At 51.7% G+C, this 13,647-nt stretch overlaps 1 protein-coding gene across 1 annotated transcript in view; it reads right to left on the minus strand.

Moving 5' to 3' along the window:
* The window catches only part of GPATCH8 (G-patch domain containing 8), a 29,719-nt gene extending 16,421 nt beyond the window's left edge, over window positions 1-13,298 (minus strand). Inside the window, exons 1-2 of the mRNA XM_026043679.1 lie at window positions 13,224-13,298; window positions 5,536-5,608 (exon numbers count right to left, since the gene is read on the minus strand). The gene's annotated coding sequence lies outside the window, so the exon portion shown is untranslated. The remainder of the gene's footprint in view (window positions 1-5,535; window positions 5,609-13,223) is intronic.
* Between the last annotated feature and the right edge of the window lie 349 nt (window positions 13,299-13,647).

Genomic DNA, 13,647 nt, shown 5'->3' on the forward strand with positions numbered 1-13,647 from the left:
GGAGCGCGCGCGGGCAGAGCCGAGCTGCCCGCCGTGCCGGCCGCCCGGAGCGCGCGAGGGCAGAGCCGAGCTGCCCGCCGTGCCGGCCGCTGCAGCGCGCGAGGGTAGAGCCGAGCTGCCCGCCGTGCTGGCCGCCCGCAGCGCGCGAGGGCAGAGCCGAGCTGCCCGCAGCGCGCGAGGGCAGAGCCGAGCTGCCCGCCGTGCCGGCCAGGATGCTGCGGGGACGCCGTAACCGCAAGGCAGGCCCCGCCGCACCGATCTCTGCGCGGGATCCCTGTGAGTGCAGAGCACAAAGGCGTGACTGGAGGCGCCGCTGCTGCCTGGGCTGGCCCGGCGCTGCCTCTGGCCCGCTCCCCAGCACATCCTCCCGCACTCGGACACCTCGGACAACAAAGCCCGCTGCGAAGCCGACGGGGGGCCAGCCCCAGGTCCCAGCACAGCCACGCTACCGACGGAGCAGCTGCTGCCCTGACTGAACACGCTCAGTCACCCAGCAGCGTCCGACCCGCACGGCGGGCCGAGCTTCGGAAGCCCAAGCAGGGGCCGGAGCTGTCTCCAGCCTCCCGGCGCTCTCACGGGGAAGGGAAGGCTGCGCTGGCGAGCGGGCACTTCCAACGCCGCCTTGCCCTGGCTTGTAAACACTGACTAATGGGGCAACTGCTTATTTGAAGTCAAACAACACTACAGTGACTTATATTGCAAAAACGGGACAGGAATCATTAGTCTATGCCAGAATTCAGGTTCCCTGGGAGGACACATGAACATATAAGAAGATAAGACCACATTAATATTTTTTTCCCCTTCAGACTTCCAAATTATTCAATACTTAATGAATAAAATACTGTTAAATATTTTTATCTCTCTCTTCCATGTTTTCTTGTACGTACTGCAAAGCTTCTAGAGCCAGGCATAAGCACAGACCTCCTCATTTCCTCGTGGTGTTTATCTCGGGTCCGTATTGTTCTACATCCTCCAGCCTTCACAAGCATCTACTCCGTTTCCCGTGTGAGATCAGAAGACTTAGCGGATGGGAAAAATGTATTAATAACTAGCCTGGAGCCACACGGTGACAGAGGAGGTTCCCGAGGCTCCGGAGCCTGGACTCTCCTCCCCGCTGCGGCTGCCGAGCGAGAACATCGGCGCCGGGCTCCAGGGCCGGGCCAGTGCTTGGGAGCGGCGACGGGCACGGAGCGCCTGGCYGGGCAGTGCCAGCAGCTGCCTGGTACCTCTGGCCTTGCCCACGGGACGGTTTCCTCACCCGCACGCCCCTCCTCGGCTGCGCATCTTCCCACGTCTCCTTGGACGTTTCTTGCTCTCTCTCTAYACCTACTAAGACAGAAAAGCAGCGCTCGTCTGCACAGATCTAGTTAGGAACACGCCAAATAAGAACAGCATCGTAGTAATACAGCGAGGGGGCAGAGGGATGATTATATTTATCTCAGAATTTGCAAGTCAGAGAGAGAGAGCAGAAATCCATTTGTGCTGCTTCTCTTGGCATGGTTTCCATTTTAGACAAAACCACACAGCGGGAAGGGACCTGAATTCTAGCATTTTCTAACAAGTTTGATCCCCCGACTTTGCAACGTATTTCGATAGAGCTTGTAAGATCATTTACAGGCTCGTGAAAGGCTAAAAAATAAAATCGAAGTCTCTAATGCGCCCTTGGGGCTCCTGCTCCGTGCCCCAGCACAATTTACGCCACGAGCTTCCAGCACACCCTGATCAACAGGCACATCCTTCTCTTGGCCACAGCTGGAGGCTTTCCCCCTCTCTGCCCTTTCGGCCCAGCTGGGAGCTGCAGAGCTCCAGGGAGAGGCCATGGGCTTCCCTGCCCTCCAAGGGGTGCCCCATGATGCCAACGCCRCCCCGTGCCGCGCGCCAGCCCCCCGCTCCCCAGGCACCCTTCCCTGGCATCCATGCTGAAAAGCAGCCAAAAGCCGGCTAAAATCGTAAGCGAGGGAAAGCAAAATTACTGGAACACGCCGATAAGCCCTGAGCAGAATGAGGGGGCAGAAGACACTTGTGTGAGGCTGAAGGCTGCAGCTAGGGCCACTGCTACTTGTGCACAAACCTCTCCAAAGGTTCTTCCTTTCGGAGGCATCACTGCCTGCTTCTTGTCACCTGACAAAGCAACGTGTCCCAACTACTGAACTGCGCCGCGAGCRCTGCCACTGCACTCAGCAGCAACACGCGAGGAAAGGGCTGCCCTGCTCCTCAGCAGACTGGAGATGGAAGAACCCCGAAGGCTTCCAGGGCATCCCTGCCCTCGCCACATCCCTTCCGAGGCCACCTGCACCGGCAGCAGCTGGTTCCTTGGGCGCTTCCCACGCGCTTTCATTCCACAGTGCCTGCGACAGCAGGGAAAGCAGCAGAACCACCYGAGCAGGGGCCAACCGCGGCCCAGGAGCTGCAGTACCAGAACCGCGGCCWCCGAACGCCCTGCGAGCCCGTGTCCTTGCTGCCAGCCGCCAGGCTGCTCCCCCGGGGCGCTCTGCGCCGCACAGGCGCCCCGTGGCCCCCCRAAAGCACCCGATTCCGCGCCCGAGGAGCGCGGCCGAGCCGGGACGCCGTGGAACGTGAGTGTCCCGAATGCTGCCGCGGCGCCGGGCGCCTTCGTCCTGCTCAGGGCTCTGCTTCCAGCCGCTCTCCGCACTGCACCCTGCCCGGCTAAGATATAGCTACTTGTTTCCTGCTTGCAGATATCCCTCCTAAATATGAGCAACCTCAAATTAAACTTGCAAGGACCCAGAGGGAAAACTGCATCACAAAATGGCACCTTTTTTTGGTAACACTTGTGGACAAATTGAAATCGATGGGAAAACGTGGAGAGAAGCATATAAAATACTTCCAGAAGTATAATAGACATTTTACTACTTCTGCGTGTCAATCCTTCAATGCTTTTTATGACAGCAACGCTGTAACTTCATCTGCARTATCTATTTGAGGGCAGAATTTTAGAATATTTTAACGCAGGGCTTTAGTGAGCCCTCGGGCTCTGCTTTGGAGCCGGGGCAACGTCCCTGCTCTGCTCGCCGTCCTCGAGCCCCTCCCGGCACGGCTCCGCACGGAGGTCGCCCGGGCATTGCGCACGTTCCACCCACACTCTTGGCTATCAGGTTCCTTCCAGGACATCACACATCTCCAGATGCCCAACGACACCTGCACTCGCGCAAGGGGGAAGGCTCTACAATCACCGCGTTGTTGCTCGTTAAGGCAGAACCGACATGGGATCTTTATAAAGGGGAGCTCCCGGAGCTGCACGCGTCCCGGCCGGCAAAGCCCCGCTCCTTTTGCACGCTCACTGGCAAGTGAAACACCCATTTCCAAACACGCTACAAGTAGCTTGGGAGGAAATAAACGGGAAAGCCCATAGGGAGGAGAGCTGAGCGCAGCACCAACCGTGCCGAGTTGACTGGGAGCCGCGTCCCGCAGCTCCGCGGTGCCGCCGGCACCTCGCGCTCCAGTCTCACGCGCGGCATCCCAATCCCTCTGCCCCCCGAGCCCTGTACGGAGGCGCCTGCCGGCCTCCTGCCGCAGCAGTTTCCAGGGGGGGATTTAGCAGAATGCAGCTCCCCACCAGGGAGCAAAGCCCCCGTGCAGGGACTGCATCCGCAGCGCTGATGAACACGAGGGAGGCCGTTTCCACAGGAGTCAAGTGGCACAAAGGGCCTGGTTGAACAACAACCTAGTGGCACTACTGAAAAAACACAGTATTTATGAGCAGCAAACCCAACGCAATGCAACTTCTACGTTTCCTGGGACTAAAGAGGRAGCCCCATCTCAGATCACCAGCCAGGGTTAAAAGCTACCTGGCAAGGAACAGGCACCCTGACCCAACCGGATCCGTACTGAATCCAGCTCAACTATGGAGGAAAGCCCAAGGAAAGCTCCCGTGCAACCCTACTGGGTAAGCTGTGAAGGCTCCTTGCAGCGAGGTACAGGGATGAGAACACCCAGAACCACAGGTCACCGAAGCGGTCCTGMCTCCGCCACGGCACGGAGCCACAGCTCTGCCCAGAGCCAGGCCCAGCACCACTTCCCACCACGGAGAAGAGGCACTTTCTGCTCCTCAGTCTCATGAGAAATGTCTGGGGCCCTGGTGCAGCAGGAGAGCGCACGGAAAGGGCAAGGGCTTCTTGTTTTGTTCTTCCCTTCCCTGCTCAACACRCAAGCGACGCTGCTCTTCAAACACCTCAAAGGAGATTGAAATTAGATGTGAACATTTCCCTCCTGGCAGTTTATATTTAGATTTTGGGATGATCCAAGACTCCTGTAAAAAGGTCACTGGATAAGGAATTAAACACTCCCCAAACAACTGTCACCAGCGCCAGGGGCTCCAGCTGCTCAGGGCTCCCAGGGAGCGCCCTTGGCACCCGGCTCGCCAGGCCCAACAGGACCCACAGCCCTGCCCTCCTCTCCTCCTCTGCCAGAGCCGCTTCCTACTGGGCAGCACGGTCCTTAGGGAGATGGACGGCGTTGGGCACCTTCTGCACACTCTGCCAGGCCACAACCAGGGACATTTCAGTCCCTGCTGGGGTTACACGAGACAGGGGAGCCCTCACAGACCGCGTGCCAGGCCCGGTGAGCGCCGTGCCACAGCAGGAGCCCAAGGAGTGGCAGCTACAAGCGCTCCGGAGCTTCAGCCCCGCACGGAGCGCACGAGGCCGCGCTAACAAGCGGATCGTAARGAAACCCCGTTGGGGGGAACGCAGCATCTCAACCAACACGCAGTCCTGCCGCAGGGCTGCAGCGCCACAGCTCCCGTGCCCACGGAGCCTGCAACCACKGGGCTCCCCAGCAGACCTGCTCACGGGCACAGCCGGCTCCAGCGGCCCCGCTGCAGCGCCCAGGCCCTCACCCCAGCGCAGGGAACAGGGGCCGGGCGGCGCACGGGACGTCGGGGCGCGCTGGAACTCCAGCTGCTTGCCGAGGTGCCCCCGAGCAGAGCCCATGCACGGACCAGGAGGGACGGGCAGCCCAGCCCGCGTCGGCCTCGGGACACGCGGCTGCCTCCAGGCCACCAAGGCGCAACAGGCGCAGCCTCCAGGCCACCAAGGCCTCTGCACAACGGGCACCCCAGCAGAAGGGAGCCCAGCCGCCCGCGCGGAGGTGGCACCGTCGCTCCATGCGAGCCGGGCAACGGCAGCACCGGAGCGGGGAGAGGCGCCGGCCGCGTGGCAGGAGCGGGCGCTGCAGGCACGCGAGGCAGGCGCCACGCTCGTGCCTGCCAGCGGCCGCCCAGCCCGCCGGGAAACGCACACAGGCACCGTCACAACGGGGCTGCCCTGTGGGAGCGRCCGGGACCACAACCCGCGGCCAGGGGCATCGCCGCCGCTCCGGACGCTGCTCCCTCGGCTCCCTGCCCACGCGCGGCCGCCCGCGAGGGGCACGACGCCGAACTCAGCAGTGCCTTTGCCTGGGTAAGCAATACCGGAAAGAAACATCTCATCTAGGAACAAAACAAAAAAGCAGAGGTCATTTTATTAAAGCCTGAAGCCGGGGTGCAACGTTGCAGACGGAAGCTGCTCAACTTACCCTGCAGTGACTTGCCCAATCCCTGGCCCAGCTTCCACCCATGTTTCTGGAGTAAGCGGTGTCCAATATTATCCTGACAGACAGAACAGAGAAAACAAACCAAAAATATTCCAATAATATATTCTTCCCTTCCCGCTGACATTTAAACATGTGATGAGCAAGAGATTTTTCTACATAAATAGGCATGCAAAAAAAAGGCTACTGAGAAGGCAGTATATGCCCAATAAAAGGGAAAGACAAATGTCAAAAATTGCTGGCTAGAAATTTTCCGGGGAGGGAAGGGGGATCGGGGAGGGTCACTTTTCTGATGGTGTGCTGGGCAACTTTTGTGCATCACATTTCAAAGAAAATAAAATCAAAATAATCAGAATAAAAAGCAATGTGGGAGAAAATAAAGTGTACCAATAAAAATTGACAGTAAAAAGCATAAAATCAAGCTATTTATACAATCATTTCCATCACCTAGACAGCACCACTTAAGATTTTTTTTTTTGAAAGAAAATCTACAATGTGTTTAGTCATTTTGTTTGTGTGTCAGGCTTTTATAAGACTAAGTTGTAAGTGCAAGACTGCCCCACCACTAGAAACCAAAACACAATCATAGCAAAATCCAGGCTAGACTTGATTGGGTTTTTTTTTTATATATGTATATATATAAACTAGCATGCAGCCAATATTAAACTGAAAAAACAGTGAGGTTAGTAAAACAAAAAAGAACAACAAAAAAAACAATTAAATAAAATGAGCTCAAGCACAGACTGGGTGATGCATTTCACATGTAAACTAACAAAAATACTAAGATGTTAGAATGAAACAGGCCTAGCAATAAGTTAACAGCAAGGAACCATTAGTGCATGTAGGGGAAAAAACAATAAGCATAATGTCTCATCTTCCTAAAGGGAGAAAAAAAGGCTCTTTTGGAGTAAGTTAAGTGGAAAAGTACTGATGCAGCAATTAAATGTCAGCTTGCGGGCGCTGCSGAGCGGGGCTCGGAGCAGAGCTCGGCGCTCCAGCTCTTCCCCGCGACACACACGCGGACCCGCGCCGTGTTCGCTGGCTGCCCTCGTTGTCGCAGAAATACCCCTCCTTGCAACAGGCTGCAAACCCACAACACTTGGTGGCACATTCACTTATTTATTTATTTATTTATTTAGAAAGCCCCAGGCAGCTCAAAACGCTGCAGGGTTTCGTAGCTGGTCGCGCAGGCCACGCAGGGCAGGGTGGCTGCGGTTTATTTCACCCGCCCTACGCTGAAGGAAACGACCCAGCTTGCTGCACTTTGGCAAATCCACTCGAAAGACACAATTTGCTCCGAGATACTGGCTGCATGGGTTCATTTTTCCTCTGAAAAGGAGAGGTTATTCCAYGTAAATGTACTTTTTCCTCCCCAATCCATTTCATCTCACTGTGTTTTTCAAGGCTCCTTCCCACGCAACTGGCTCTCCCCCAAGACGTAATTAAAGCTACATGGAAATAAATAAATAAATAAATAAAACAGTAAGGAAATGTCTGGTTATAAAAGCTTAAATCGGTGTATGCAATGAAAGGAGAATGAACGGATATGGAGTTCAGTCACAAACATCATGGGGAAAAAAATTAYAGGTTGGGAAGCTTAGGCAAAACTTACCTGCAAACATATCTGCTGCAGCCCGTTTATGCAACGGCCAAAACAACTGCATATTCCGTCATGCAAAAAAAGGGCCCTGAAGTTCACAGATTTGGCGGATAATGCATCAATTGTGGTCCCACGAGCACGTTAACCGGCCCGGACAAGGGATTATTGAACCGGCTTTTAAAAGGCGACGCTGACAAAAAATGGCTGCATTTTCCAAAGCGGACAAGGAGCACTTTCCAAATCTTTGGCTAGGTGGAGATGAGACATTGTGCTGACTGTGTGTGTTATGAATGCACTAAAATAAACAGACAGATGAAGCAGTAGGCTATTTCCAAAAGCAGTGCAAGTGGAGTGAAAGCATTTCCATACGAACCTGGCTTTAAAAACTGGGCTGTCAAAAGAACAGTTAAATGTAACACAAAGTAAGAAACTGTCCAATCACTAATGGTAGGTTTTTGTTTTTTGCTTTTTTTTTTCTTTGCTTTTTTTTTTCGCTTTGTTTTCAATTCACTGCTTGCAAGTAATGTATTTATTAAAGAAGAGTGAAAGCATAAAATAAATTCAACAAGTCAAGACCAGCTGGGAGATTCAAGAGCGGCGTGTTGTGACTGACACAGTGAAGGGGGAAACAAATGTTAAAGGGGGGGGAAAAAGAAAAAATTTAGAGGGTTATACACATTAGCACCACTTTTACAGAACCACTCAAGAGGATGGTCGCAAGCTGTTTAAGGCACAGTGGAAATCGGCCTAAACATCCTCGCGTCTCGGCTCCCAAGGAGGGCACGTTGGGCCCCAGTCTCGCCCGCTTGTCGCTTCAGCGGTGGCACTGCTTCCTAATGAAACAAAATGCTCAACTGCAGTGGAGTGTCTTGTGCTTCACGAACAGGGAGAACAGCTCTAGGGGCTTACTAGTAAAAGCCTAGGTGGGCAATAGCCATTTAGCTGCTCGCAAGGATTTGTAGCCTCGYGGCTCCTTCCCTCTCCTCCATTTGAGCTCACGGCCGCAGACACCTGGCCCAGGCGGACGCTCTTCTGCTTCCACGTTACTCCATAAAGTCCGGAGGGGAGGCTGGACGTGCGGGGCTGCGGGCGGCTGCTCTGCAGGGCAGGAGGCCCTGGCAGCGCCCAGGCCCCGCGGAGGAGCCAAAGGGCAGCCAGGGCAGCAAGTGCGKCAGCGGCTGCAGCCTTGGGCTCAACGGCCTCTCTTTTCTCCTCTCTCCCTAGGACTGCAGAGGCTTCTCTTTTGCAAGGAAAAAAACGTCTCTCTAATCTTCCCATTGATGGCAAGCGCCATCGCTCCTTTGGAGGACCAGTAATTTTCCTGCAAGGGAGTTGAACTGATTTACAGAAAATGCCAATAGTCCATGGGAAATGATCCATTTTTCGGAGGAGAAAAGCCAGCAGCTCTCCCAATTTTCCTCTCTGAATTACAACCGCAGGCAAAATCATCGAGGCAGCCAAGGGGGCTGCGGGAGAGCCCCGGCTGAGCAGGGCAGCGAGCTGCGCGCGGGGCAGCAGGGCTGTGTGCTCCCGCACCGCTCCGGGCGCCGCACCGGGAAGGCGGCGCAGGCGGCAGCGCGGCCGGCTGTGCAGCGGGGAGCTCCCGGCTCCTGCAGGGGTGACTTACACTTCCCTGCATTCATCTCATCGTTTGGCGGTGGCAACGCCCACAAAAACATCAATTTCAGAGGGGGAACTTGCGATTGCAGATGAAGGGTAACTTTTTTCAAGGCCCCCTTTTTTCAAGTTTCACTGGAAGCTGAAATTCCCCTGAAATTCCCCTGAAATTTTACTGGGAGCCAGCTACGTTATCTGGGAAAGAAAACAGTTCAAGTCGGCTTCGCTGGCGGCCAGCGCCGCGAGCTGAGGAGCTGCTCCTGGGGACTCGCCACCGGAACAGGCGATTCCCAGGCACGGGAACCTCCCTCCAAAGGTACTGACCACAGCAAAAAGATGCACACCCGGGCAAAAGGCGTTCRGAAGCTCCATTTTGGATGCTGTGTGTGGTTTACAACCCACGAGGATTAAGAGGTGGTTTGAGCCGCCTTGCAATTAAGCGGAGCGAGTTTTGCCGCTGGCATGCGGGACGCCCAGGGCACCACGCGCTGCCTTCAGCCGCCTCCTCGGCAGCGCAGGCAAAGCCCGTCCGGCTCTTGAGTGGCTTGTAAGCTGTGCTCACTGTGTATCCAGGGGTCTATAAGCGAGGATCGATGCTACCGGGTGAACCCATGCAAACAAGAGGTCGAAAAGATTCCCAAAACAAAACCTAGAGCTCACTACAGATGACACAATGAAGACCAGAGAGAAAAGCCAAATAGTAATGCTACACCATTCAGCTTCAAGAAGCACATTATTTATAGCGCTGTCCACATACGGCTACTGCTAAATGTCAAATCAGCAGCCTTATCAAATGACACTTTGGAACTGGTGGAGTCCACAGATCTGTACAGATTGCGGGGGGGCAAAACCCAAGTGCAGCTCACACGTACGGGCCGCGGCAGCCCGGGCTCCTCGGGCCCTAGCGCCTGGCGCTGACCCCTCGGGAGGTTCCAGGGCCTCCCTTCGTAACGGAACAGAATTAGAGAGAGGGGAGGGAAAAGGAGGGGAAAAAAAAAAAAAAAACCAAACAAAAAAAGGCGTTTGTTAGTTATGACGAGGACAAACTAACAAGCTTCAGAGCGAGCGGGTGATTCGCAGTCTCGCCTGGCAGCTGCGACGTGCCGGCTCCACAGCACGCCCTGACACTCCGCTTTAGCTTCCCGCACAAGTACCTGGGCTCGGGGCTCTTTAAATGTTCCAGAACACACGCATGCAGCTTCAAGGAAAAAAGGGAAAAAAAAAAATAAAAATTAAGTGCTTGGATTTGCAGGGGCACCAAACACCAGCAGTGCTACTGGCTTCAAGGGCCAATAGGAGCAAACCTTGTCTTGCAACCCAGAACAAAAAAATAATTGTTACTTGTGAAGGGGAAAAAAAAAGGGAAAAACAACAACAAARAAGTCTTTGCAGCTATGAGTGCATTGATACAAAATCTGCTACCTTCTCTTCAACTTAGTGATGGGAAATAGCTGGCTGCTCAGTCAGGGCACGTACAGCTACGGGCTCGGGGCGGGTCTGTTCCCGTAAACGTACTTTGGTTACGGTCGCATGTTTCGATCCGGAAACATCGTTAGGCTCAACAGGCTCCCCGAAGCAGGATTTCCACAGACACAGAGGACTAGCACTGAGGACATTGTAATGATCTGTAGACTCCCAACCCTTTTTTTCCAGCCACCTTTGAGTTGCATGCTGTAGCAATACAGTCAGCACCTCTCAACAGATAATGCTGCAGAGCTGGCTCTAGCTTCAGCCATCGTCGCTTCAAGCAAAACCCTCGGCCCGTTCCAAATACCTTTTGCTTTTTACAGGAGCCTCCAGACTGCTCCAAGGATCTGGAGAACAGCAAGCAGCACACAGGCGAGCAGATATTTAATCTGCTCTCGAGCCTGCAGAGTAACCGAACTGTAAACTTAAATGCAAAGGGCTTTGATCTGCAAACAACCTTCTCCGCACAGGAAAGACATTTGTCACCTGAACTGCTTCCATCAAGCGACCCAGGCTCCTGCGAGCCCACTGCTTCTTAAAGGTCAGCTGAGTTGCTAACGGGGAACTKAACAGGGATCATAAAACAACTTGCAATATTAAACGGTAATGCTGTAAACATTTCGACGGGCGGCCTTTGCAGATCCTGCGCTTGTCGCTACTCCTGCCCTCTCCACTTTGGCTCGAGGATGTTTTTCATTTCTGGGTGGGCCAATTGCAGAAAATGTGGTAAGCCAGAAAAGGCAGCATGAACACGGCTCTCCAGAGCAGGAGAAAGACCGTCCAGGAAAGGTAACCAAGGGGGCAAAAAAAGCCACTCTCAAATGTTCTTGATTTGCCAATTAGAGAAAAAAAAAAAGTGTATTTCATTAATACTCTTGGAACAAAATCATTATCGCTATAGTCAAGAAATTTGACAAATTATTTATGTTTCCCAAGTATAGATTTTGTTCCAAAAATCCTCAACACAGCACAGTCGATTTGACAGTGCAAAAACCCTAACGCACACATCGGGTCCTGGGGCTCTTTCCAAGGGTTCAATGTCCCTGCTGGGGAGTTTTATACCTCAACTTCTCGCTTCTCTCACTACAGACAAACGAAAAAACTTGGCTTTGAAACCAAGAAGAACTTGATTTCAGCTCTTCCTCCTCCCAAAGGGGTAAGGCATTCATTTATCCTCTCCATCAAAAGTTTTTCAAGCTCTAACCTCAAGGCTGAACTGCAGATCTGCATGTTAAAACCCACCATAAAGTTGTAAAGATTGATAATGTCACTACATTTGGATTATGATACATGTATGAATAATACACTAAAACCCCAATTTGATTTAGAATTTCTGCTGCAGCTCAGCATTAATCAAACCACAACAAAACAGGACATTTGCAGAGACTCCAYGTGCGTCTGCGTGCTCCTGCTGCTGGATGCTGGGTATTCTGTCACATTTTACGTTACTGTGCATGCCTCGCTTCCTCCAAACACCAAAGAGATTTAGTCTCCTAAAGTAACACTCATCCACAATCATTTTTATTCCTCTGGTTGGGAAGAGCCTTTTAGAAATCACCCATTCAGCCTAGGCTGTGGGTCACATTTGAATTATTTTGTGACTGCTCATTTCCACTGTGGCCCCGGCTAGGATGCCAACAAGYTTTTCTCCTTATATTTCCATAAGGAAACCGACTTGGCTTTTGAATTCTGAGCTCCGTATCACAATGCGATCGATACGTTCGGGAGGCCATCGAATCCCAATTCCCATCTCTGCAGCATTATCTCATGCGTCATCACTTACTGCCATGCCTAAATCTAGCATCATGCCAGCACATTAAGACAGTAGGTACTATATGCAGTGTTCACTGGACCAGAAGAACAGAAATAAGAAGGGGGAAAGGAAACCCTAGAGAAGAAATTAAAAAAGGCAGACCGTGCAATACAAACCAGATCATGGCTGCTTAGCTAATATGGGCCAACTGCTGCGGAAGAAAAACGTCGAACACCCCAAGTTGTGTAAATTTTTGGTAAACATCTAAACACGCACACAAACACACACAACACCAACCTACACACGAATGAAGATAGCTACTGCTCTATCGCTAACACTAAGTCTCTTCTAAGCGCACGCTAACGTGAGGCAACTTAACGGAGAACTCAGATGGGCGCAGAGAAAGGAAACAGCTGCTTAACAAGCAGCTCGTCTGAATGAGACCACCGAGAGACCCTTCACTTTTCGCTACCAGTTTTACCGCTCTCGTATTGGGACGGCAAAGTAGTATTAACATTGAAAAGCTAAAACTAAGGGCCAATCTTGTAGGTGACATTTAGGCAGAACAAGTTGTTATGTTTAAAACTAGMAAAAGATGCTTTGCAGACAGAAAAATTAAAAAGCTCCAAAAAGCTTAAAAAAAATCCAGCTAAACAAAACTTATTTATTTCCCCATCTTACAGCTGCATTCTCCATGCTGAATTCAARGTAAAACAGTATTTTAAAGAAATTCAGAGCAGAGATTCAGATTCTAGGGGAAGGGCTGCTATACTAACACTGTAACTCAGCAGCGTGTCCCTAGGGCCAAATACCATTCTAATGTGCTTAATCCTCCAGTAACTATACAAAAATATGTACTAAGAAAAGGACCGAAAGATATTTTCCTATATTTTACTACACTATTCCATTAGGTTCCCCCAAGCATTAAACTAATTCTTAAATAGAAAGTATTAAAAACTTAACAAAACAAATTCTCTAAGTGAATGTATTATTTTAAGTAACGTCTGAAATATCAAGCTGAATGTAGAGTTCCTACAATTGCAGYAGAACTAGTTAAAGAGCGAGTCCCCAGCCCACTTAGCATTAAAGGAGGGCATGCAGTTACACTACAAAAATGAGTCCCCTTCCACCACTTGCGAGAAGGCGCCCGCTCCTAYCCCTGCATTCACATCAAGTAGCATCCGATCATGGCCTAAGTTTTGGTGCATTGATGACAATGATAATTCCATATCTTACCGATTCTATAGGCTTGTCTAGAGATGCCTGCTCAATCTCCAGGTGCCCTTCTTCATACTGATCAAAGTGATTTCCCTGGAAAAGAAGGGGAAATACAGTTAGCTCGCTGCTGTCTCCGTTAGTGCACTGCAGAGAAAATGTCTCCAGGAATCTAGTTTTAAGATTTACGAAGCTTGTAAACATGTGTGAGCTTGTATATATTTAGCAAGCAAAACAAACGAACTTATTAAAAACAGACTAAGCTCAGAAAATATATTTGCTCAGAAAACACATATATATACATATAAAATAACAACTCTGAAATCTAACTATGCTAATCCAATGATCACCATAAACTGTGGAAGTCAGTCAAACCACCAAAATTGAGGCCAACGCCTTCAAAAATAAAGACAGAAAGAGAAAAGGAAGGATACAAAAACATTAA

This window comes from Nothoprocta perdicaria, unplaced genomic scaffold (genome assembly GCF_003342845.1).
Source record: "Nothoprocta perdicaria isolate Ctin4 unplaced genomic scaffold, notPer1 scaffold_336, whole genome shotgun sequence".
Taxonomy (NCBI): Eukaryota; Metazoa; Chordata; class Aves; order Tinamiformes; family Tinamidae; genus Nothoprocta; species Nothoprocta perdicaria.